Consider the following 23,385-nt stretch of genomic DNA (forward strand, 5'->3'; position numbering starts at 1 on the left):
ACCTTATAGTCATAAGTTATAAACTTTGGGAGGCCCGGGTGGCTCAGCGGTTTGGTGCCTGCCTTCGGCCCAGGGTGTGATCCTGGAGATCCAGGATGGAGTCCCACTTTGGGTTCCCTGCATGGAGCCTGCTTCTCCCTCTGCCTGTGTCTCTGCGTCTTTGTCTCTCATGACAATAAATAAAAACTTTTAAATAAGAAAATAAATAAAATGGATGAGGTTATAGGGGATTTTATCCTCTATTCCTTTAAAGTCTACTTCCTGCATTTTCCACAATGATTATGTAATATTATGGTAATCAAGATCAAAAAGAAGTTAAAAAATGCAAAAAAAAAAAAAAAAAAGGTATGTTCCATCTTCACAAGTATTTCTTTTCCCCTGTGTGGAAGGATATCATCCTAAACATTTGAGCTGGTTCAGGTTCCACTTATTGTTTGTTCTCAGTAGCAATTTCCTAAGTAAACAAGAAAACAAAATGAAAAATAAAAGCTAAAATACAAATCACCTTTTTGTAACATAGCTTTCCTTCTGCCTCTACTGCAAAGCAATCTAAATATGCCTTTACTCTGGGATTTTAGTATATGTGCTGCTGAAGCGACCACTCCCTTTACTCTCAACCTTTGAACCCAGGTGTCACCTTTGGTGTTTTCACTAAGGGGGAAATGGTCGCTGCGGGCCACTGGGCCACTGTAAGCTTCTCCGGCCCCACTCCCTTCTTCTCCCCCGCCCCTAGGACTTCAGCCCCTTCCCATTATCCATTTCCCCATCTCCATTTCCAGTGTCCATCCATACCGGATATTTAGAGCTCTCAAGGGTCCTCTGCCTTTTGCCCAGGGAGTAATTTCTGCGTTTTTAACCAATCCTGCCAGCCATTCAGGATAAACAGCTATTTCAGAAGGTGGCCGCGGGTTCTCCTTCCGCCTGGGTGGCATCCCTCTGAGGCCTGAGAACTCCCTCGGGGGTCTTTGAAACTGAGGGGGCCGCAGCTCTGGCCAGCTCCCCGGGCCCAGACACTCAAAAAGCAGGAAAATGATTCCAGGCCGCGTCACAGGGCACCGTGTTGACACCAAGGTGCACGCGGCCTCCTGGGGCAATTCCCAGGACCCTTTCTGCCCTCGCGAATCCAGCAGGCGCAGCGCCAGGAGGGGCCTGGAGCAGCCTGCTCGGGCCCTTGGGGAGGGAGGGGGCTGCTCGCCCAAAGCTCCGGCTGTGATTCCCATCCCAGTGGTCCCCAGGCGCCTGGGGTACCTGAGGACACGCCGAGGACCTTCTCTCCGGCCTCATTAGTAGGGAGAGCTACTTGTGCCTTTCCAGGGCCAGGTCCGTTTTTGATCCGGGCATTAGGACTCCTGTACCGGTCCCGGCCTCTTGTTGGGAGGCTTAGCGAATCCGCAGCCCCTTGCCCCAGTAGCGAGGGCTTCGCGGCTGTGCTCGCTCTAGTTCCCAACTTACTTCACTACTTTTATTTCTTTACTGTCATTTCTCTTACTGGTTTCATTGTAGCGTCCTTCCTTGTCTTGTCTTTGATATTGTATGTCCCTTTTAAAATTCCTTTTCTTTTTTTTAAGATTTATTTATTTATTCATGAGAGACACACACAGAGAGGCAGAGACACGGGCAGAGGGAGAAGCAGGCTCCATGTAGGGAGCCCGATGCGGGACTCGATCCCAGATTCCGGAGATCACACCCTGGGCCGAAGGCAGATGCTCAACCGCTGAGCCACCCAGGTGTCCCCCCCCCCTTTTTTTTTTAATTTTTATTTATTTATGATAGTCACAGAGAGAGAGAGAGAGGCAGAGACACAGGCAGAGGGAGAAGCAGGCTCCATGCACCGGGAGCCCGACGTGGGATTCGATCCCGGGTCTCCAGGATCGCGCCCTGGGGCAAAGGCAGGCGCTAAACCGCTGCGCCACCCAGGGATTCCCCCCCCCCTTTTAAAACTTCTTAACAGGGACACCTGGGTGGTTCAGTGGCTCAGCGCCTGCCTTAGGCCCAGGACTTGATCCTGGAGTCGGGGTCGAGTCCCCCTTCGGGCTCCCTGCATGGAGCCTGCTTCTCCCTCTGCCTGTGTCTCTGCCTCTCTCTCTCTCTCTCTGTGTCTCTCATAAATAAATAAATAAAATCTTTTTAAAAAAAGAAAAAAGAAAACTTCTTAACATCTTTCTGGGGACAAAGTAGAAGATCAACAAAGCCAAATAAGTTTTTAAAATATCTATGTTAGTGGTGTTCATTTTTCTGCTATTTCTGTCTTCTCATCAGCAACCCCTAAATCCAAAAGCAGATCCCAACTCCATCAGTCTGATTATGCAAATATCTTAAACTTCAAAAATGTGGTATTAATCCAATTATATATACATCTTTAGCAGGCAGGGATCAGGTCAGCTGAGGCAGGCTGCAGCAGCAGAAAGCAGGAGGAGCCTGGGCTGGGAGTTTTTCCTTTCCAGCTCTGCCAAGCTCTAGGTGTTTGACCTTGGGCAGGGCCCTTCTCTCGGGATCTGTTTCCTTGTTTATAAAATGAAGGGGTTGGACCAGGTCACTGTTAAAATCCCTTCCACTCTGAAATTCATTGACTCTCTGACCCACTGTGGGCGCTTAATAAATAACAAGCACACTCACAGAACCTCAAGAATGACTTGTGTTCGTTCAGATGCTTTGGTCAACAAATATTTACTTGGCACCCATCCGGAATGTGGAATGTGGCTGCGGTGAGGGACAAATCAGAGATGGACCCCTGTGGGTCCCGCAGAGGCTCCAAACCTAACCAGGAGACTTAGACACTTGTTTGTCCTCACTGTCAGAGGATGCCAAGTTTTTACATGATCACTAGAAGCTGAACCTCCTTGCCAACAAAAAGAACTGAAGGCATGGTGGGGGAGAAAGTAGTATTCATGAGACAGGAAGTTCATTTACCTTTAGAGAAAAAACATCAGGGGATCCCTGGGCTGCTCAGAGGTTTAGCGCCTGCCTTCGGCCCAGGGCCTCATCCTGGAGACCAGGGATCGAGTTCCCATGTCTGGCTCCCTGCATGGAGCCTGCTTCTCCCTCTGCCTCTCTCTCTCTGTGTGTGTCTCTCATGAATAAATAAATAAAATCTTAAAAAATATATAGAGTAGGGGGGGATAGAGGCTTTAAAAAATATAAAATCAATGGTTAATTTTCATACTCTATAAGTCAAAAAGAACCTATTTAAGAATATGAAAGATGTTATGGGTAATTTAGTTTTGCCACAAAATTATCACGCTTGGTATAGTTTGCCTTTAAAATTAATCATTGCTAATTATAAATGTGCTGATTTTTGTTCTAAATTGTTTGCACTTTTTAACACACATGTAATTTTAAGCCGCTGATAGCATCTTTTAGGGTTTGCCAGTTCATGAGGAACTGGAGCCAAGTTAAGAATAAGCCATCAATACTGTAAAAAAAGCTGTGTCCATTAAGTGTCCCATAACTATAAGAAGTACCCACCCATTTTCAGAAAAAAGGCTGAGAAAGAAAGGAGGAGAAAGCCTGGCCAAATATAACCTTTTTCCATAAGCAACCTTCTCATATTCCTTGTTTTTGCAAACCGTTCAAGGAAGAGTTCTTAGTTATAATTGCTGCATTTTAATCATCTCAGAGGATCTCAAAATACTGAGGATTTCTCTTGGGACAATGCATCTTTACCTTCCTAAAGGCCATATTGTTGCATTTTTCCTCATAAGTATTGACAGACAGATGCAGATTCCTGTTCATGTTTTAGAGGGTCAATGTGTCAGAGGCAGAGCTGGACAAAGAACCTGTGGTCCGGATGATGCAGAATTCCAGACCAAATATCTGGACAAATCACCTGAAAATCTTTTCCTGTCCTGCAAAATGTAAAACCATATCCCCAACATTAGTGGCCACGTGTGCTTTGTAATTAAAACAAATTCAGGAGCACCATAACTCATGCTCATGCCTTCTGGCCCAGGAGCTGTGCAGCACTCTGACTACTTCCTGCTTCTCAAGATGCATTTCGATTTCCTTCCAACCTTCCAAATGGAAATAAACTTGAAGTCTTTTTTTTTTTTTTTTTTTTTTGTATCCATCAAGGTCTTTGCCTGAGTGATAGCTGGCACAGGGGCACTTGGCTTTACACAAGACCTCTGGGGGATTAAAAAAGGCTGGAGTCACTTCCATTCTTTGAAGGTCCAGATCTAATTGTCTTTTAATGGAGATGTTCAAAGTAGGGTAAACATATTTGGTAGTTTTTTGCAAATGCTTAGTTTTAATAAGCTGAAACTCTTTTTTTAAAAAAATATTTTATTTATTTATTCATGAGAGACAGAGAGAGAGGCAGAGACACAGACAGAGGGAGAGGCAGGCTCTTCGCAAAGAGCTCCATGTGGGATTCGATCCCGATGTGAGATCACCCCCTGAGCCAAAGGCAGAAGCTCAACCACTGAGCCACCCAGGCGTCCCAATAAGCTGAAACTCTTAATACACACACACACACACACACACACACACACACACACACACACACACACAAAACACAGGGCACCTGGGTGGCTCAGCGGTTATGCGCCTGACTTTGGCTCAGGTTGTGATCCCGGGGTCCTGGGATTGAGCCCCATAGCAGGCTCCCTGCTCAGTGGGGACTTGCTTGTCCCTCTCCCTCTGCCTGCCGCTCCCCCTGCTCGTGTTCTCTCTCTCTCAAATAAATAAATACAATATTTTTTAAAAAATATGCCATAGAAATAATAATATAAATAATAATAGTGATGCAATAAAATAAGGCTAGACAATTGCAGATTTATTAAAATATTACTTTATAATACATAACTATTGGTGCAGCTTGTCACAGGACTAAGTCAAAGTTGCATGAAGATGATTTTATTTTAATCCCATCCGGCTTTTCCATGACCTGTACTTTTAACTTCAACTGAAGATAAAGGCGAAACATTTAAACCCAAGGCACCAGTGCAATGCTTCCCACCCCCCAACCCCCACCTTTGAGTTGTGGCATAAAATGCACTTTCATTTTTTTCCTTTTTTTTTTTAAGACTTTATTTATTTATTCATGAGAGACCAGAGGGAGAGAGAGAGGCAGAGACATAGACAGAGGGAGAAGCAGGCTCCATACAGGGAGGCCGATCTGGGACTCGATCCCTGGACCAGGATCATGACCTGAGCCAAAGTCAGACACTTAACCGCTGAGCCACCTAGGTGTCCCTAAAACCCACTTTCAAGTCTTCAGGCCCACTTGCAGACAGCATCCCCATCAGGTATAGATATTTTAAAACTAAGGAACTAAAATGTAGCCGCCCTAAACATAGGACTGTACCTCTCCTATCAATTTGCTAGGGTTTTAAATGACATTGTTTTGGCCTACGCATTCTTTTCTTTTGAAGACAGCAGCTCTCCTATGAATAGCTTTTTATGTTCCTTATCCCTTTCTTGGATCTTCTGTAGCTCTGGAGAGCACCCAACTTGATGATGTCACAAGGAAGCAAGTTTGGGCCACGCAGAGAGCATCCTATTGTGGTCATCGGCAGTTCTCCTTCCTGTTGTCGACCATTCTGTTCAGTCAGCAAACCAGTCACCTCTCTCTCCCTGTCTTGTGCAGGGCCTCCCACACTGATAGCTGATATCTGCTGTCTTTCTGACTTCTCTCTGTGAAACAAGCTAACCAAAAATACGTTGGGGTGTTGATATCTTATAAACTGTGACCTCTCTATCCGTTAATCTGTATATATTTTGAAAGATAATACTTGGCTGATTGCTACTAAAGCAGATTCCCTTCCCCACTCATACGCTAACTCTAAGGGAGACTTTTCTCAGAGTCTGTCTGCAAGGCAAACAGTATGTTGATCTTAATAATTAAAGCATTTCCTGCCAGGATGCATTTTCAGTTTGTAGGCTGTAAGTGCTCCAGAAAATACAAATTGGTCTAGTCATTACCCTTCCCTCAGCCCCTGAATCAGTGATGGACCCAGGAACATTTTTTATATGATAGCATCAGATATTTGATTTCTTGAGACTAATGATTAGATGCTCCTTGCAATGATGCATTGAAAAAAAAAAAAAGAAGAAGAAGGCAGCTGTGGGAGTTCTAGATCAAGAAGTACACATGGAAGAGATAAATGGATGGATGTAGGATTTTATTCATTGTAAGGATCTCACAATCACATTTTAACCTGTTATTTTGTTGAAGATACCGCTGAAAAGTCTTATGAATATCTCATCTTAAACTGTATCTTATCTTTTTTAAGTATGCCAACACAAAACTTTTTTTTTTTTTAATTTTAGGGTGGTTTTCAGGGAAAAAAAATAAAAATAAAACTGGCAAACGACCATAAATGGCTTCCTTTTATATTCTCAGGTGCTCCGCAGCTGCCCTCCTGTGAGTACCCTGGAGCAGGCAGATGTAGTGAGAAGCATTCAAAACAAGTCAGGGCGAGGGTCAAATTCTGACCCAGCAGTCATTAGCAGTGAGACCCAGAGTACATTACTTGGCCATCTCATGCCTCTACTTACTCCTAGAGCTTTTGGGAGAATGAAAGAAAAGAAAATACCTGGTTTTCCTGAGATAAATTTGTTGCAGACCGTGCTAATCCCCATTCCTCTGAAATGATGAAGGTTCTAGAGAATGTGAGGAGCTTCTTTGATGGTCTCAGTTTAATGTAATGTCTTAAGGGGAGGACAGAAGTACTACCATGAGGAGGAGCCCTTGACATTTTGCGGTGGGCAATACGGAGCACTTACCAGTGCCCACCTATATTTGTCTTTCCATCCCTCTACCTGGCTGCCAACTGCCACCTACTTCAGTCACCTGAGTTACAGGCATTTGACATCTCTTTGCTTTCCTTCTTCCAGGTTAATGAGTGGTCAAAAAGTAGGAGTAGTTTGTGCCACCATGTTCAGATAGACAAGAATTCTCAACCATGTAAGACGGACACTAAATACATTCAAAGTATCATGAAGTGGTCTTTTTTTTTTTTAAAGAAAAAAAGATTTTATTTATTTACTCATGAGAGACACACACAGAGAGAGGCAGAAACACAGGCAGAGGGAGAAGCAGGCTCCATGCAGGGAGCCCGATGCGGGACTCAATCGTGGGACTCCAGGATCACGCCCTGGGCCGAAGGCAGGCACCAAACCGCTGAGCCACCCAGGGATCCCCTGAAGTGGTCTTTAAAAAGAGACCTCACCCTTGCTTTTTTGACTATTTTTGAGGAGTACTATTATGTAGCCTGAGCAAAGCTTTCCATGTAGACCCAGTAAAATTTCTCATTTGCCTATTTGTATGGTCCACTGCTAACTTTCGTCAGCAAGGACTTGTGCTAACCCCATTGAGAACCCACCATGCCCACAGTCATTGCACTTCCTGACCCATCTGTCACAGACAAGTTTTGTCTAGCAGGTGTTCCTTTCCAAAGTTTCTCCTTCTGATGTCAAGGACTGTGAAGATTACTTGGGATCGTTGTAATAGGTGGGAGGAGATATAAACTCTTACTTTCAGGAATAGTTACAATCAGTCAAAAATAGAAATAAATTGGGATTCTCTGCCTTGGGTTCCCTAGTAGAGGCTTCTTCTTCTCCCTGTTCCAAAGTCCTTTCTCCAGCTTTTTGAGCTGCATTAGAGTTAGGATCTGTAGGTTTCTCCTGTCAAAGCGTTGGCTTTTTTTCTACCAATTCATTCTCTTCTACATTTTTCTCTGTTGTTTCTCCCTTGTTTCTGTTCATCGCTTTCTGGTCTCCTTTTCTGATTCTGGCATTATTTCTTGCCTTCTAATTTCTCATTTCTCATCTTTTCCATAAAAGGAATAAGCTTCATCATTGCTGACCAAGTCTATTTTTTGTTCTCTGTGGGCTTCTGCTGTAGCTCCATTCAAAACTGCCAGTGTACAGTGGGGCCTGATAAAACCATAGAAAGCAGAGAACCCACCCCAAAAATAAATAGTTATTTCCTTCTTGGAAGGGCCTTTAGTAGTACAACCAATACATCTTTCATCAAAACTGTGAAGGGCAAACTTTTTCCATTCCAAATGAGCTCCATGAAACTGGCCTGCTGTGTGCAGTCAACAAATACTTCTTGAGCCTCAACAGGGCCAGACAGTATGAAAGGTAATGAGTCCGAGACACTTACTGGTTTGGTGTCTGTCCTTGCGAAGGCAAGCACAAAGGTACATCAATGACACCCCTTCTCCCACTTGTCCTACCCTTTACGCACAATATTTTCTCCTATCACTTATCATCATCCGACGTGTCTTGTATTTTACCATTTTATCATCAGTTTTCCCCCAACTAGAATGGAGCTCCATGAGACAGGGATTTTTGCATTTTGATTCATGGCTGGATCCCTAGCACCTGAACACTGCCTAGCATTTGAAGGTCTCAAATATATATATGCTGAACAAATTAAATGCAAAATGATGCATGTGATATCAGAAATGTGGATGAAGTACTATGGAATTATAGGAATCCACTTGAAATTAAGAGTCACTGTGTGTGTGTGTAAATCAGATTCAAAGGAGCCCCAAATGGGCTGTTTACTCAGTGGTGAGTCTCCTTCTCCCTCTCTTTTTGCCCCTCCCCCCACTGCTCATGCTCTCTCTCAAATAAATAAATAAAATATTTTTAAAAAGATAAGATTCATAGAGAAATTTGATGCTTTTGGGTTTATGTAAGTAAAATATCAAAGAGTTCAGAAGAGGCATAGTCATCTGGTGCCAGGTCAAGATCTGTATAGGAGAGGGAAATGTGACATTTCCTACCCTTAGAGCTCATCTAGTTGTGTTACAAATGCCTACATTTCATTTAGAAAGAGGAATGGAGGGATCCCTGGGTGGCGCAGCGGTTTGGCGCCTGCCTTTGGCCCAGGGCGCGATCCTGAAGACCTGGGATCGAATCCCACGTAGGGCTCCCGGTGCATGGAGCCTGCTTCTCCCTCTGCCTATGTCTCTGCCTATCTCTCTCTCTGTGTGTGTGACTATCATAAATAAATAAAAAATTAAAATAAATAAATAAATAAACTCGCCAGAAGGCATTTAAAAAAAAAAAAAAAGAAAGAGGAATGGGGAGCATTCTCAGGGCTTCCTTAGAATACAAAAGGCAACCAAGGTCACAACTGTCAGAGGCACTTGGGGAGAGGCCTAAAAACTCAGCTGTGAGGAGTCCTGGTTTCTTTCCCACTTCTACTATGTGACCTTGAGCACGTTATTTTACCTCTTGAGCCCTGCTTTCTCAGAATATAATAATATGGACCTTGTAGGGGTATCCTAGAATTAAATGAGGTAATGAATGTAGTTTTTAACACAGTATCTGCCTTTAAGCCCACAATAGAAAAGTTAGCTATTCTTATAATAACTGCGGTCACGAGAGGGAAAAACAGAGCTCAGATATGGATGCCACAGGGCGTAGGGACACCACATTGCTAAGGGTATATATGTAATTTCAAGTAAGATCTAAACTACTTCCTCTCCCCCCAGCTTGTTACTCCTATACAAAGTGACACTGAATGCAACATAAATATTAATATCTCCTCCCATTCCCAAACTTTCCCAAACCTAGTAAGAAACTGAGAAGAGAGAGACCACGCTCCTCTTTTTTTCTCCTGCTGCTGAGTAGCTAGGATGATTTTCTTCCACTCAGAAGACAGTTGTTACTTAGGTGACAATGCCATCATCCCGCTCCTCCCCTCACACTCACACCTTTTCCACTCTCCATTACTTCTTCTGTAAAAGCTTCTAGCAGAAAAACTTGAATCCACAATTTTACAAGCTGCTATAGACATCTATTTAAAACATTTTTTTTCTTTCCTGAATGCATGCAAACATATTTTTTAATATAGTGAAGAAAACACCTCTTGTCTAGGGCAAAAGAGGGGAATAAAAAAAGCACACATAGAAAGAGAAAGAAAGAAGGTGCTAGAAAGCAAGAAAGCCAGCAGGTCCACTGGGCCTAGGTGAATTTTTCTGGAGGTTGACTTCCTGGGGTTGAGTGGCTTTGTAAATTGGTGTTTGACTTCTGAAAAAAAAATTGGGGTCCAAGGTCAGACTTGGCCTCTGGGTCTTGCCCTGTGTGGACTACTTGGGGCACTAGATGAAATTTTGATCCCATAAGGTAGAGCTCTCGCCTGTCCTATAAGTTTTAGCTTAAGCTTGTCATCCTAGAGCAAAGTTTCTCAACTTTGGCACTGTTGCTATTTTGAATCAAATAATTTTTGTTTGAGAAGCAGTCCTGTTCATTGCTATAAGATGATTAGCAGGGATGCCTACGTGGCTCAGCAATTAAGCCTTTGTCTCAGGGTCTGATCCTGGGGTTCCAGGATTGAGTATCACATCAGGCTCCCTATAAGGAGCCTGCTTCTCCCTCTACCTATGTTTCTTTCTCTCTGTCTCTCGTGAATAAAAAAAAAAAAAAAAAAAAGATGATTAGCAGAATCCCTAGTCTTCACCCATTAGATACAAGCAGCAACTTCTCCTCCAATGCAATTGTCACAACTAAAAATGTTTCCAGACATTACCAAATGTACCCTGGGGTACAAAATTGTCACCATTTAGAACCCCTGCTCCAAAGGAAGAGAGATTAGAAGGATGCACAATACTTGGGTTCATAGCTGATACAGAATTTTATAATATTTTAAAAATATTTGATTTACAAAACTCTAATCAACACAAATCTTATTTCTCCCCACCACCAAAAATAAGTGCTTAGTTAAGCAAAGTACACCTATATAAAAACAATCTTTCCTTCTGGAGCCTGGCTGGCTCAGTTAGTAGAGCATGACTTTTGATCCTGGGGTCATGAGTTCAAATCTCACATTTGGTCTAGAACTTACTTTAAAAAAAAAACAAAAAACAAAAACAAAAATACCACAATCCTATCTGATACGTAAATGGCCCAGGGGTGCCTGAGTGGTTCAGTTGGTTGAGCAGGTAAGTGGCAGACTCTTGATTTTGGCTCAGGTCATGATCTCAAGATTGTGAGATGAGCCCCACAGTCTGGCTCCAGGCTCAGCACTTAATGGGGAATCTAGTTGAGATCATCTCCCTCTGCTTCTCCTCTACTTGCACTGTCTCTATCTCATAAATAAATAAATCTTTTTTTTAATGGCCCAATTAATACATAATTGTTAGGTTTGAAAAAGAGACAACACTATGACCAACTTAAGTTCAACCTTAGGATTTAAATAGAATATTGAGAAGGCAATTTCTCCCATGAGCCTCCCTTTAGAACAGGAACAGAAGTTGCTCTTACAGAAGACCAGTCCAAGAAACAAGTCTTCCTAGAATATGTATTTGCATTTCCTGTTCCCTCTAGCTAGTTTTCTCCAAAGAGCCATGTGTCTCCCTTGCTTACTTTCTTCAGGTATCTGTTTAAAGATGTCCTCATTAGAAAGGCCTTCCAAGACCAACCTTTAAAAATAGCACCTTCCCCAATCTGGCATTCTTTATCCTGGATGGCACTTCTCACTATCAGATACACTGTCGATTTCATTTTTCATTGTTGTTTGCCCTCTCTGCCCCTAAAATGTCAGTTCCAGGTGATCAGGGGTTTTGTTTTCACCTGCAAGTAGTGCCTCGCACTAGATAGTTCTCAGTAACTATCTGTTGAATGAGCCTATGAATAGAGGTGGTGAGTGGTAGGCAAGGAGATGCCTGTCAGACCCAAGAAAGGCTCAAAGTGCTCCCCTGGGATGGGAGACTTTTCACTGCATATTGTATAGTACCTTTTTTTTTTTTTAAGTACCTTTTGAGTTTTGAATCCTGTGAAAATAATAGCTACCTAAAACAATTAAAATGCAAAAGAAAAACACTTTTTTCTGCTTTTTTCCTTTCACCAAATGGGGCAAATAATGCCTGCCCCACCATCTCCACATTGCTGTACAGGAGTATCCTACACTCGAGGTGTTTTCACCATGTCTCATTTACCCCTGGTGTAAAACTGACTTGCGTTTATTGTTTGCATAACATAAAATGACAGATTGTTTTAGATCCTCATTCCTCATTTTGAGAGCCTCTTGGCCTCTTAAATCATGCGTCGGTGTTTCTTCAGTTTTTCAAGTATTTTCAGCCATATAAAAGCAAAAAGAAAAAAGAATAGCAAAGCTATCAGTATGTGTCATCTGCAATTATGAAGAGCAATTATTTCAAGCATGTTATATCTACTTAACTTGATAGCTGCTTTCTGAGAAAAGTGAAGTGTAAATTCAAATTTTGTAAATCAAAAAGTTTAAATGCATCATGGACACATTCTAAGATGATCCTGTGGTGAAAATATTTTTATTTTTTAAAAAATGGAACAAAAATCCTTCTACACAGCAAATAATTATTCCTGTGGTCTTGTGATTTATAAGATGAAATATATATTTAGTCTTTGTCCTGCGTTTCTGCAACAGAGCTTCTAAAACCCTTGGAATTTCCAAACTGATGAGAATGTCTTTTGTTATGTTAATAAGGTGATTTTTGGACCGTACCTAAGGATGGGGGCTGGTTGCCAGGGGAACCAACTTAGAGATCAGACTATTGGGACTTCTAATCCCACCTCCCTGATTTCCAGGGAAGGGGAGAGGGGCTGGAGGTAGAATCCATCACCAGTGGCTGATGATTTCATCAATCATGCCTATGTAATGAAGCCTCCATAAAAACCCAAAAGGACAAGATTCAGAGAATATATGGTCAACACATGGACATTTGCGGAGAGTGGCATACTCCCAGAGGGTGCAGAACCCCCTTGATCCTTTCCCCATACCCTACCTTATGCATTTCTGCCATCTGGCTGTTCCTAAGTTCTCTCTCTTTATAATAAACTGGTGATCTAATAAGTGAAAGTTTCTCTGAGTTCTATAAGCCATTCCAGCAAACCATTCCTTTTCTTTTTTCTTTTTTTTTTAAAGATTTTATTTATTTATTTATTTATTTATTTATTTATTTATTTATTTATTTATTCATGAGAGACAGAGAGAGAGAGAGAGACATAGGCAGAGGGAGAAGTAGGCTGCATGCAGGAAGCCTGATGTGGGATTTGATCCCGGGACTCCAGGATCATGTCCTGGGCCGAAGGCAGACACTCAACTGATGAGCCACCCAGGCGTCCCACCAGCAAGCCATTCCACCTAAGATGGGTGTCATGGAACCTCTAACCTACAACCCATTTGTCAGAAGCACAGGTGATAACCTGAACCTGTGGCTGGAGTCTGAAGATGGGGGGACAGAGCAGTCTTGTGGAGGTGAACCCTTAACACGTGGAAGCTTCTAGTACATAGTGTCAGAATTCAGTTGAATTGTAGGACATCCAGCTGATGTCCAAGAATTGCTTGCATGGTGGTATGGGGGGAAGCTCCATGCACACTGGAATTTGGTGTGGAACTGTAATCTTTTATTCTATCTGGCTTGGCCTTGTCACGTCCAAGCTACATACACATTTCACATCTGGCTCCTGAGTGGCATGACTGAGAGTATAAGGGGCAGGGAGAATCACAAAGATCCTAAAATACATCTGCTTACTCGATGTATTCGAACTCGTCGGACAGGCTACATATAAGGGTCAGGGTGGGGGTGGGGTGTGCAAAAATGAATAAACATAAATGAATGAAAGATGAAACAAACAGTGGGACTGCTTTATGGTGAAGCAAAAGTAGAAGTTTGCACAAGTTACTCTATCTTTTTGGAACTCAGGGCAAAGGAGCAAAATAATGCAGAAACATATTATGAAGAAAATAATCACTTTAGGAAACTTTTGGGTAGCCTGATAGTTTTTTGGAATGCCATAAAAGTACAGAAGGCAGAGTAGCCTGCCATTCAAAGTTGAGAGATGGGACAGCTCCTGCTGTGGGCAAAATAACCACAGGGGGTGAGGAGGCAAGCTGGATATATTTAAGATGCACAAATTTGCCCAAACCAAGATCTACAGGACAGTTCTGCGAGGCTCAGGGCCAAGCCATCTTTTTACCTGCTTTTACAAGGAAGAAATAACCATCAGCGCTAATAATAACAATAATAATTGTTTTATATATTATATAATAACAATAATAATAATTTCATCGTGAAATTTTTTTTAAAGATTTTATTTATTTATTCATGAGAGAACGGAGAGAGAAAGAGAGGCAGAGACACAGGCAGAGGGAGAAGCAGGCTCCATAGAGGGAGCCCGACGTGGGCCTCGATCCCAGGACTCCAGGATCACACCCTGGGCTGAAAGCAGGCACTTTAACTGCTGAGCCACCCAGGTGTCCCTCATCATGAAATTTAAAAAACAAACTCTTGGGGCATGTGGGTGGCTCAGTGGTTGAGCGTCTGCCTTTGACTCGGCGTGATCCCAGGGTCTTGGGATCGAGTCTCGCATCAGGCTCTGTGTAGGGAGCCTGCTTCTCCCTCTGCCTATGTCTCTACCTCTCTCTCTCTCTGTGTCTCTCATGAATAAATAAATAAAATCTTCTAAAAAGAAAAAAAAGACTCTTTAAGGAAGTGACACGCCCACATCACCTGTGATGATTGGGATTCACTACAAGGATATTGGGTAGCAAAGAACTTGTTGCTTCTTTAGAGCTTCTAGTTACCTCTGCTCCCTAGGCAGCTCAGTGCAGCAGGAGAGAAGAACAGTAGCTTAGTGACCTTAGTATACAGCCTGAGCAGCCACTTCAACCTCTCCTTGTACACTTCATGTTTGAGCCTTCCAAAATGAGAGTGTTGAATTGGTTTGTCCCCATTTAAAATGGACAGTTTCACATCAAGCCACCTTCAGCCTACCTGTGGCTGCCTAGGGCTGTGGATCAATTCCCTGGCTAGCCCTATCAGTTGCAGCTAAAGAGCATGGTTAGTCACTCAACATAGAAGGCACAAGCCATGACAACTTATACAGAAAAGAATTCGGCTGCTTTCAGTAAAAGGCAGCTGTGGGTATGGTGGGAAGAGGTTTTTTCCCAACCAAACTATATCTATTGATGGCAGTGCTGTTCTAGCCATGAGGGTTATCTGTAACCTCTTGCCTGTATATCTGACCAATCATCAAGACTTCTCAGGACTTCTTTGTCAGGTTCTTCCATTCGTCCCCATTCAGGGCAGACAGACATGTGTTGCTCAGAGCCCACTTCAGGAAATGACTCGCTGTCCAATGGTGGGGGTGTGATTGTCCAAGAGCCTCGAGCTGTCAGCTCCTTCAGTCTCTGCCTCAGCTTTTCAGGTCAAGGTCACACTCTTCTTGGGAGGATCCCCGGTCAATAACTGAACAAGATGGTGGTGCACAGGCCTAGCCATTTCCCCTCAATGCAAGATTCCTCTAGCAAGCCATCTCTGCGACACCGCTGCTCCTGGGGCTGGCCAACATGGTCAGGTCTGATGATTTGACGGCTCTGCCTGCCCAGTTCTGCTTTCTCCCCTTTTCCTTGGTAAGTCTTCCCTTCCAGTAAGCCTTTTGTACTCACATCTCTTTCTCAGCCTCTATCTTAGAGAATCTAGGCTGTGATGTTGGCTCTCTTCTCTGAACCCTAAGGTGAGTCCCACCGCAGGATGTGTGGTGGTTGTTTGAAAAAGTCTTCTGAGATCTTGCGCCTGTCCCAGTGATTCTCATATGTCCAGCTGGGAATGGTGGAAAGAGCCATTGACTTTTTCTGAGAGAGGAGAGGTGTAAAGGAAAACACAAATGATGTGTTCAAAATTTGAATAACCATCATATGAAAAAAATGAAAAATGGGTACAAACTTCCAGGTTTGGGTTCGATATCGAAATTTTTTTTCTTTCTTCTTTCTTTCACTTGAAAAAAATAACAATTAGAAGTATTCAACAGGGGGCACCTGGGGTGCTCAGAGATTGAGTGTCTGCCTTTGGCTCAGGATGTGATCCTGGAGTCCTGGGATCAAGTCCCACACAGGCTCCCCACTGGGAGCCTGCCTCTCCCTCTGCCTGTGTCTCTGCCTTTCTCTCTGTGTCTCTCATGAATGAATAAATAAAATCTTAAAAAGAAAAGAAAAGAAATATTCAACAGAAGTAAAATTAGTTGCTGTCTGAAATGGGAACATCCTGGCACTGGGCTATTCAAAAGGCTGTATTTATTGAATGAGCGGTTGGGCCACATGGATTGTAAAGTCTAGGTTCTATGATTCCAATAAGATTCAAAATTCTTCACCTGCTGCAGGTGATACAAAGAAGAAAACTGTCCCTGACTCTAATAGTTCACAATCTAATTAGCAAGACCCTGTGTCAAGCAGATCTCATTCAAAATTATTCTATATAAATAGAACTGTGTACAATACCATTCATTCTTTTTTTTTTAATTTTTTTTTATTTATTTATGATAGTCACAGAGAGAGAGAGAGAGAAAGCCAGAGACACAGGCGGAGGGAGAAGCAGGCTCCATGCACCGGGAGCCTGATGTGGGATTCGATCCCGGGTCTCCAGGATCGCGCCCTGGGCCAAAGGCACGGGCCGAACCGCTGTGCCACCCAGGGATCCCAATACCATTCATTCTATACCAAATCTGTGCACTCCCCTAATATGTAAAATCTTAAAAGCATACTTAAAAACTAGATTTGAGGGCAGCCCGAGTGGCTCGGTGGTTTAGCGCCGTCTTCAGCCCAGGGTGTGATCCTGGAGACCCAGGATCCCTGCATGGAGCCTGCTTGGAGCCTGCTTCTCCCTCTCCCTGTGTCTCTGCCTCTCTCTCTCTCTCTCTCTCATGAGTAAATAAATAAAATCTTTTTTAAAAAATAGATTTGAGGGATCCCTGGGTGGCACAGCGGTTTAGCGCCTGCCTTTGGCCCAGGGCGCGATCCTGGAGACCCGGGATCGAGTCCCACGTCGGGCTCCAGGTGCATGGAGCCTCCTTCTCCCTCTGCCTATGTCTCTGCCTCTCTCTCTCATTCTGTGACTATCATAAATAAATAAAAATTTAAAAAAATAAAAATAAAAAATAAATTTGAGCTACACACACACACACACACACACATACACATACACTACATACACAGCTTAGCAGCAGGGAGCCCCTGCTCCTGTAATTTCCTCCCTCTATTATAGGTTTGGAACTTTGCCCTTCAGATCATGGGACAAGAACCATCTATTTCTTTGAGGTAGGAGCCAGATTAAAATGGAAAAGGGGAACCACTAAGAGGTGTATTGCAGGGGATCTTAATTTTGAAACAAATAAAAATTATGGTTTGAAAATTAAAATTTTAAAAAGCTCCAAAGTGAAAAGAAAAGAGATAAGCAAAAGTTATAAGGATAATACTCAAACTTGTTTGTTTCTTTTCAATATGTTAATTAAAAATTAATATTAGCAAATACCAATATTCATCCTTTACACTAATCCTTGGGAACTTTTGGATATTTTTTAATTGAATGAAATATCAATTGGAAGAAATCAGCTTTTAGATCTTAGGCCTATAGGGGAGGAAACCTAGGTATGCGTAACAGATCACATATTGTCCACATTTATACATGTTAGATTCCAATAAGTTTATAGGATAATATATGCAATGATATCTGCAAACATAGCTGAGGGCAGGTTTAAGGGCAAAGCGAGTTTTAGAGTAGTTCAAGCTTAGAAAACAGGTACAAATAATGATGGGAGGCAGGGGACCATAGTGGTTAACATACCATGTCAGAATCTGGCTTTGTTTGGATTCCAGTGCTGCCTCTTACTAACTGAAGACTCTTGAGTGAGTTACTTCAATTTTGTGTGTCTCTGTTTTCTGTAAAATAAGAATAAAGAAACCTACTTCATATTAGTTTTTTTTTTAAGATTTTATTTATTTATTCATGAGAGACACAGAAAGAGAGGCAGAGACACAGGCAGAGGGAGAAGCCAGTTCAATGCAGGGAGCTTGATGTGGGACTCCAACTCAGGAATCCGGGGTCATGCCCTGAACCAAAGGCAGACGCTCAACTGCTGAGCCACCCAGGCATCCCTTCATATTAGTTTTATGAGAATTCATATGTAAAGCACTTAGCACACAACTTGGCACATGGTAAGTGTCCAATTAATGAAAATGACCTATAACAAAATGTAACCTTAAAATAAAAACCTTTTCACAATGATCACTTCTAATGTTTAAGTAGTTAAGCTATAGACTAGGAAGACTGAAATATAAGAATAAGAGTTATTATTGATTGACCCTCTACTATGAACCAAGCATATGGGCAGACATTTTGTTCACAAAACACTAATTTTCATGTTATATCTGGTACTACTGTCTCCATTTTATAGATGAAGAAACTAAGGTTCAGAAGGTCAGAGAGAAGGCAAGTGACTCCATACCCCACTCTTCTTTTTTTTTGTTGTTGTTTTTTAAAGATTTTATTTATTTATTAATGACAGAGAGTGAGAGTCAGAAACACAGGCAGAGGGAGAAGCAGGCTCCATATAGGGAGCCCGATGTGGGGCTCAATCCCAAATCTCCAGGATCACACCCTGGGCTGCAGGCTGTGCTAAATCGCTAGGCCACCGGGGCTGTCCTATACCCCATTCTTCTTACTATGCCAACTGCCTCTAAGAGTTGTGATGCAATCAAATTAACCTGTAAATAAAATTAAGATATTTTAAACAATCTAACCAATTGTAGACTTCCACATCGTTCCTGTCAGATGTTATGCAACATTTGTGGGAATATTTCCAATGATGGGAAACCTACAGTCTTTGAGGCAGCACATTTCACTACCAAAGAGGTTGATGCCTGAAGAATTCTTTATTTTAGTGAAATGTGCTTTAATGGTTGATTTATAGCAGTGAAAGTAGACAATTGCCCTCTGTTTTGGCCAGTATGTTAACACTTTTTACAGTGTGATTAACTTGTACTCCTGGGTTGGCATCATATCTTGTAGTGCCTGGTGGACCCTGGTCTCAAATCTACTACCAGTCTTTAATCTACTGGATTGAAATGAAAAGCAAGATGGAAAACTCCACTTTCCTCCATCCCTCTCCAGTGCCATCACCTTATGGATTTGTGGCATTTATTGCCACAAAGAGAAAAGCATGTCCCAACACACATCTTTTGCAACACAGGCTTTTCAAAGTTAGAAAAAAGAATGGTATGAAAAATTACAAGAAGAGTTATTCACTAAAATGCTAAAACACTGGCTTAAAGCAGTTAACTCCTTCAACATTTAGTTAGTAGTATGACCAACAAAACATCACATTTACTTTAAGTCACCAAAGAATGAGCAGTAAGCACTATGTTTTTTCAGTTATATATCCTTCTTTAAACAACTTAGTACTGCACGTGGAAATCCAAGTATATACACCAGATAAATTACAATAGTTTTCTCTTTCTTTCTCTCTTTTCAATGAGAAGCAACTTTTGTTTTCTGAAAGACCTAGGATTCTTTGAACGTGGGAAGGACTACTTCAAGTTTTCTTTGAAGGTAAGCTCCCTCATAACACTTATTTGGGAAAACAAAAACAAAAACAAAAACAAAACACTTATTTGGTGTTTTATAGAAACAAAACTAGTAAGACCAAAAAATTTAAAAATGAGAAAAAAGGTTAAAAAAAAACACTTATTTGGTGTTTTATAGAAACAAAACTAGTAAGAGCAAAAAATTTAAAAATGAGAAAAAAGGTTAAGATGTACATTAAAAAAAATGCCTAACATCATCTGTCATTTAGGGAAATGCATTTTAAAACCACAATGAGTGGGATACCTGGGTGGCGCAGCGGTTTGGCGCCTGCCTTTGGCCCAGGGTGCGATCCTGGTAGACCCGGGATCGAATCCCACATCAGGCTCCCGGTGCATGGAGCCTGCTTCTCCCTCCGCCTGTGTCTCTGCCTCTCTCTCTCTCTCTGTGACTATCATAAATAAATAAAAAATTTAAAAAAAAATTTTTTAAACCACAATGAGATAGCACTACACACCCACTAGAGTGACTATAATCAAAGAGAATGACAATAATACTAAGGTTTGACAAGGATGTAGAAGAACTGGAGCTCTCACCTTGCTTTTGGGGATGTAAAATAGTACAGCCACTTTGGAAAACAGTGTGACAATGTCTTATAAAAATTTTTAAAAGATTTTATTTATTCATGCGAGACACACAGAGAGAGGCAGAGACAGGCAGAGAGAGAAACAGGCTCCATGCAGGGAGCCCAATGTGGGACTCAATCCCGGAACTCTGGGATCACGCCCTGAGCCAAAGGCAGACGCTCAACCGCTGAGCCATACAGGCGTACCAATTTCTTACAAAATTAAACATATATTTACCATACAACCCTACAATTCCACTCGTAGATATTTATCCAAGAGAAAAAAAAGCATCTGTCCACATAAAAACTGGTATGTGTTCCCAGCAGCTTTATTCCAAACAGCCAAAAGCAAAAGCAAAAATGAAAACAAAGACAACAACCAAACGTCCAAAATCCAGTGAATGAATAAAGATATTTAGTATGTCCATACATGAAATACTATTCAGTAATAAAGAGAATGAACTATATAGACCCATACTAATATGCCCAACTGATTTTTGGCAAAAGTACAAAAGAAATTCAATGGAAGAAGGATAGCCTTTCCAAAAAATGGTTCTAGATCAATTGGACATCTATAGCCAAAAAAAAAAAAAAAAGGCAAAAGAAGATGAATTTCAACCTTGAGGCGTAGTATCCATGACAAGTATATAGAATAGGTAACCATTTTAGGGCTATTTATATCATTATTGGTTAGGATTAGGCTTGACTTCAATGACATAAACCCCAAATTATCAGTGGGTAATTATAAGGTTCTACTCATTAACAACAATAACAAAAATGCTGATTAGGGCTAGTACCATAGTTCCCACATGTTGTGAGAGCCGCAAGCCACCTGTGCTTTGCTGTTCTTTCCTTAGAATTCCACCTCAGTCCAAGTTGGCTGCCTGAACCCTCCTTAGGTCCACATTCTGGCCATCAAGAAAGAGAAGGAACAAGAGATCCCTGGGTGGTTCAGTGGTTTGGCACCTGCCTCCAGCCCAGGGCATGATCCTGAGGTCCTGGGATCGAGTCCCGCATCGGGCTCCCTGCATGGAGCCTGCTTCTCCCTCTGCCTGTGTCTCTGCCTCTCTCTCTCTCTCTCTCTGTCTCTCTGTCTCTCATGAATAAATAAAATCTTAAAAAAAAAAAGGAAGGGGACAGAGCAGTGGGCATCCTTTCTTTTAGGGACACTTGCCAGGAATCTCACATGAAACCTCTTCTTTTCCTCTTGGCTATCACTTATCACTTAATTTACAAGGTTCATCTTGCTGAGTGGGCAGTGAGAAATATGGTCTTTATTCCGGGTAGCACTGTGTCTACTGGATATTAGAAATTGTATTGCTATTACTAAGAAAAAAAATACAAAAAAATTGTATTGATATTACTAAGAAAAAATATTAATTAGTATTGGTATTACTAAGTTTGGACAAAACTTACAGACTCCACAAGCCACATTTACATTTTCTTCTTCTTCTTCTTTTTCTTTTTCTTTTTTTTTTAAGATTTTATTTATCCATTCATGAGAGACACAGAGAATGAAAGCCAGAGACACAGGCAGAGGGAGAAGAGGCTCCATGCAGGGAGCCCAATGTGGGACTTGATCCTGGGTCTCCAGGATCACGCCCTGGGCCGAAGGCAGGTGTTAAACCACTGAGCCACCCAAGGATCCCTACATTTTCTTCTTAAAGGTTCTCAAGCCTTTGTCATCTTGAAAGCTCTGAACAAGAAATACAATTTTTCTATAAAATTTCTAAAAACACCCAACACTCATTAATTGAGGTGTCACTCATTCAGTAAACATAGAAATAACATAGAAATATTTTTTTCAAGAAACTGTGCTAGGTGCTAAATTATTAAGATAAAGACACATTGTTAGAAAAAAAAGCCTCATTTTTAGTAGCAATTAAAAAACCCTTATTATTGGGGCACAGGCTGGCTCAGTCAGTGGAATGCACAATGCTTGATTTTGGGGTAGTGAGTTCAAGCCTCATGTTCAGCATAGAGATTACCTTTGAAAAAAAAAACTATTATTGATGTGGTTTGAAGGTTGGGGTTCAGAGCCGACAGCAAAGGAAAAATTGTTGAAATGTTTTCAGTGCAAAAAGGTGGTTCTATTACAGCACGGGGACAGGAACCATGGGCAGAAAGAACAGCATAGGGGTCATGAGGAGAGGCCTATTAAGTACTTTCAAGTTGGGAAGGGAGTTAGGGAAAGCACAGGCCTCCAAGCTATTTTGGAAACAAGGTTTCCAGGACCCTGAGGGGGCTAGCTAGCTACTGTTAGGAAAAGGTCATTTATTAGTTTTTAGTAAATGATTATGAGATCCTTCAGATGTGTATCAGTGGGCCATATGCTTAAAGGATGATTCCTAACGTGTATCCTGGGGGTAGAGATAAAAGAAGTTTCCAGAATTTTTATTTTTTTTATTTTATTTATTTTATATAATAAATAGAGTAGATTGGGAGTAGATTGGGAGAGAAAGGGGGAGAGAAGCAGATGTCTTTCTGAGCACAGAGCCTGACAGGGGCTGGATCTCTAGGACGCTGAGATGATGACCTGAGCCTAAATCAAGAGTCCAGTGCTTAACCAACTAAGCTACCCAGGCTCCCCTTCCAAAGGAATTTTTACATGTTGAAGACTTATAGGATCCTGGGGGTCAGGCTAAGATTATCTTTTGCCTTTAGCAAAGTGTCAACATCAAGGCAGCTGAGCTCCCAGGGTAAGGTCCCTATGGTATTTGAAGAACTTGTCAATGGACTGTGGGCAGTAAGGAAATGTTTTTTTTTTTCTTTTTTCTTTGTTTCCCACATCATTATTATTGATATGTAGTTTTTAAGTATACCTGTGTTTTTTTTTTTAATTCTATGGAAATGATCTAAGAAACAAGGGATTAAATTTTGGCTTTTATAAAATATTAGGTTTTGTTGTATATAATCTTTATTTGGATATTTTTTTCAGAAATAGACTTGAAGATGATATTTGAATTTTATTTTATGTTTTAAAATATTTTATTCATTTATTTGAGAGAGAGAGCACATGTGTGTGTGTGTGCATGAGTGGTGGAGGGGCAGAGGGAGAGGGAGAGAGAGAAGCAAACTTCCAGCTCAGCAAAATATCTTAATCCCAGGACCCTGGGACCCTGGGACCTGGGACCATGGGACCATGACCTGAGCCAAAGGCAGATGCTTAACCAACTGAGCCACCCAGGCACCCCGATATTTGAATTTTAGTGGCCCTTTAAATGTCTTGAATCTGTCCCCTGAATCAAGATAAATATTTCAAAAATCACAATGTCCCATTTATTTTCAGTGTTTATACATAATTGGATTATCCACATCTTGTCTCACTTCTCCTTTTCTTCCTTATTTCATTTCATCAGTAACCAAATCTCTATCAGGATTCCTTGCAGAGAAACCAACATAAAGAATACTTACTCAGCTTTAATTAGTAGAGAAACAGTTCCTGGAATTTCTGGATTTAGATAA

The 23,385-nt window shown here is 41.6% G+C and overlaps 1 long non-coding RNA gene across 3 annotated transcripts in view; it reads left to right on the top strand.

Moving 5' to 3' along the window:
• LOC112916972 (uncharacterized) overlaps positions 1-23,385 on the top strand; it is a 133,016-nt gene that overhangs the window by 105,690 nt on the left and 3,941 nt on the right. For 2 of the 3 annotated variants that reach the window (XR_011996557.1, XR_011996558.1), the window contains 2 exons: positions 15,140-15,352; positions 19,253-19,322. This is a non-coding gene — a long non-coding RNA (uncharacterized lncRNA). Of the gene's footprint in view, positions 1-15,024; positions 15,353-19,252; positions 19,323-23,385 lie in introns of all 3 variants that reach the window. The other variant, XR_003234386.2, reaches the window with a different exon arrangement.

The sequence above is a fragment of the Vulpes vulpes genome, chromosome 13, assembly GCF_048418805.1.
Source record: "Vulpes vulpes isolate BD-2025 chromosome 13, VulVul3, whole genome shotgun sequence".
Lineage (NCBI taxonomy): Eukaryota > Metazoa > Chordata > Mammalia > Carnivora > Canidae > Vulpes > Vulpes vulpes.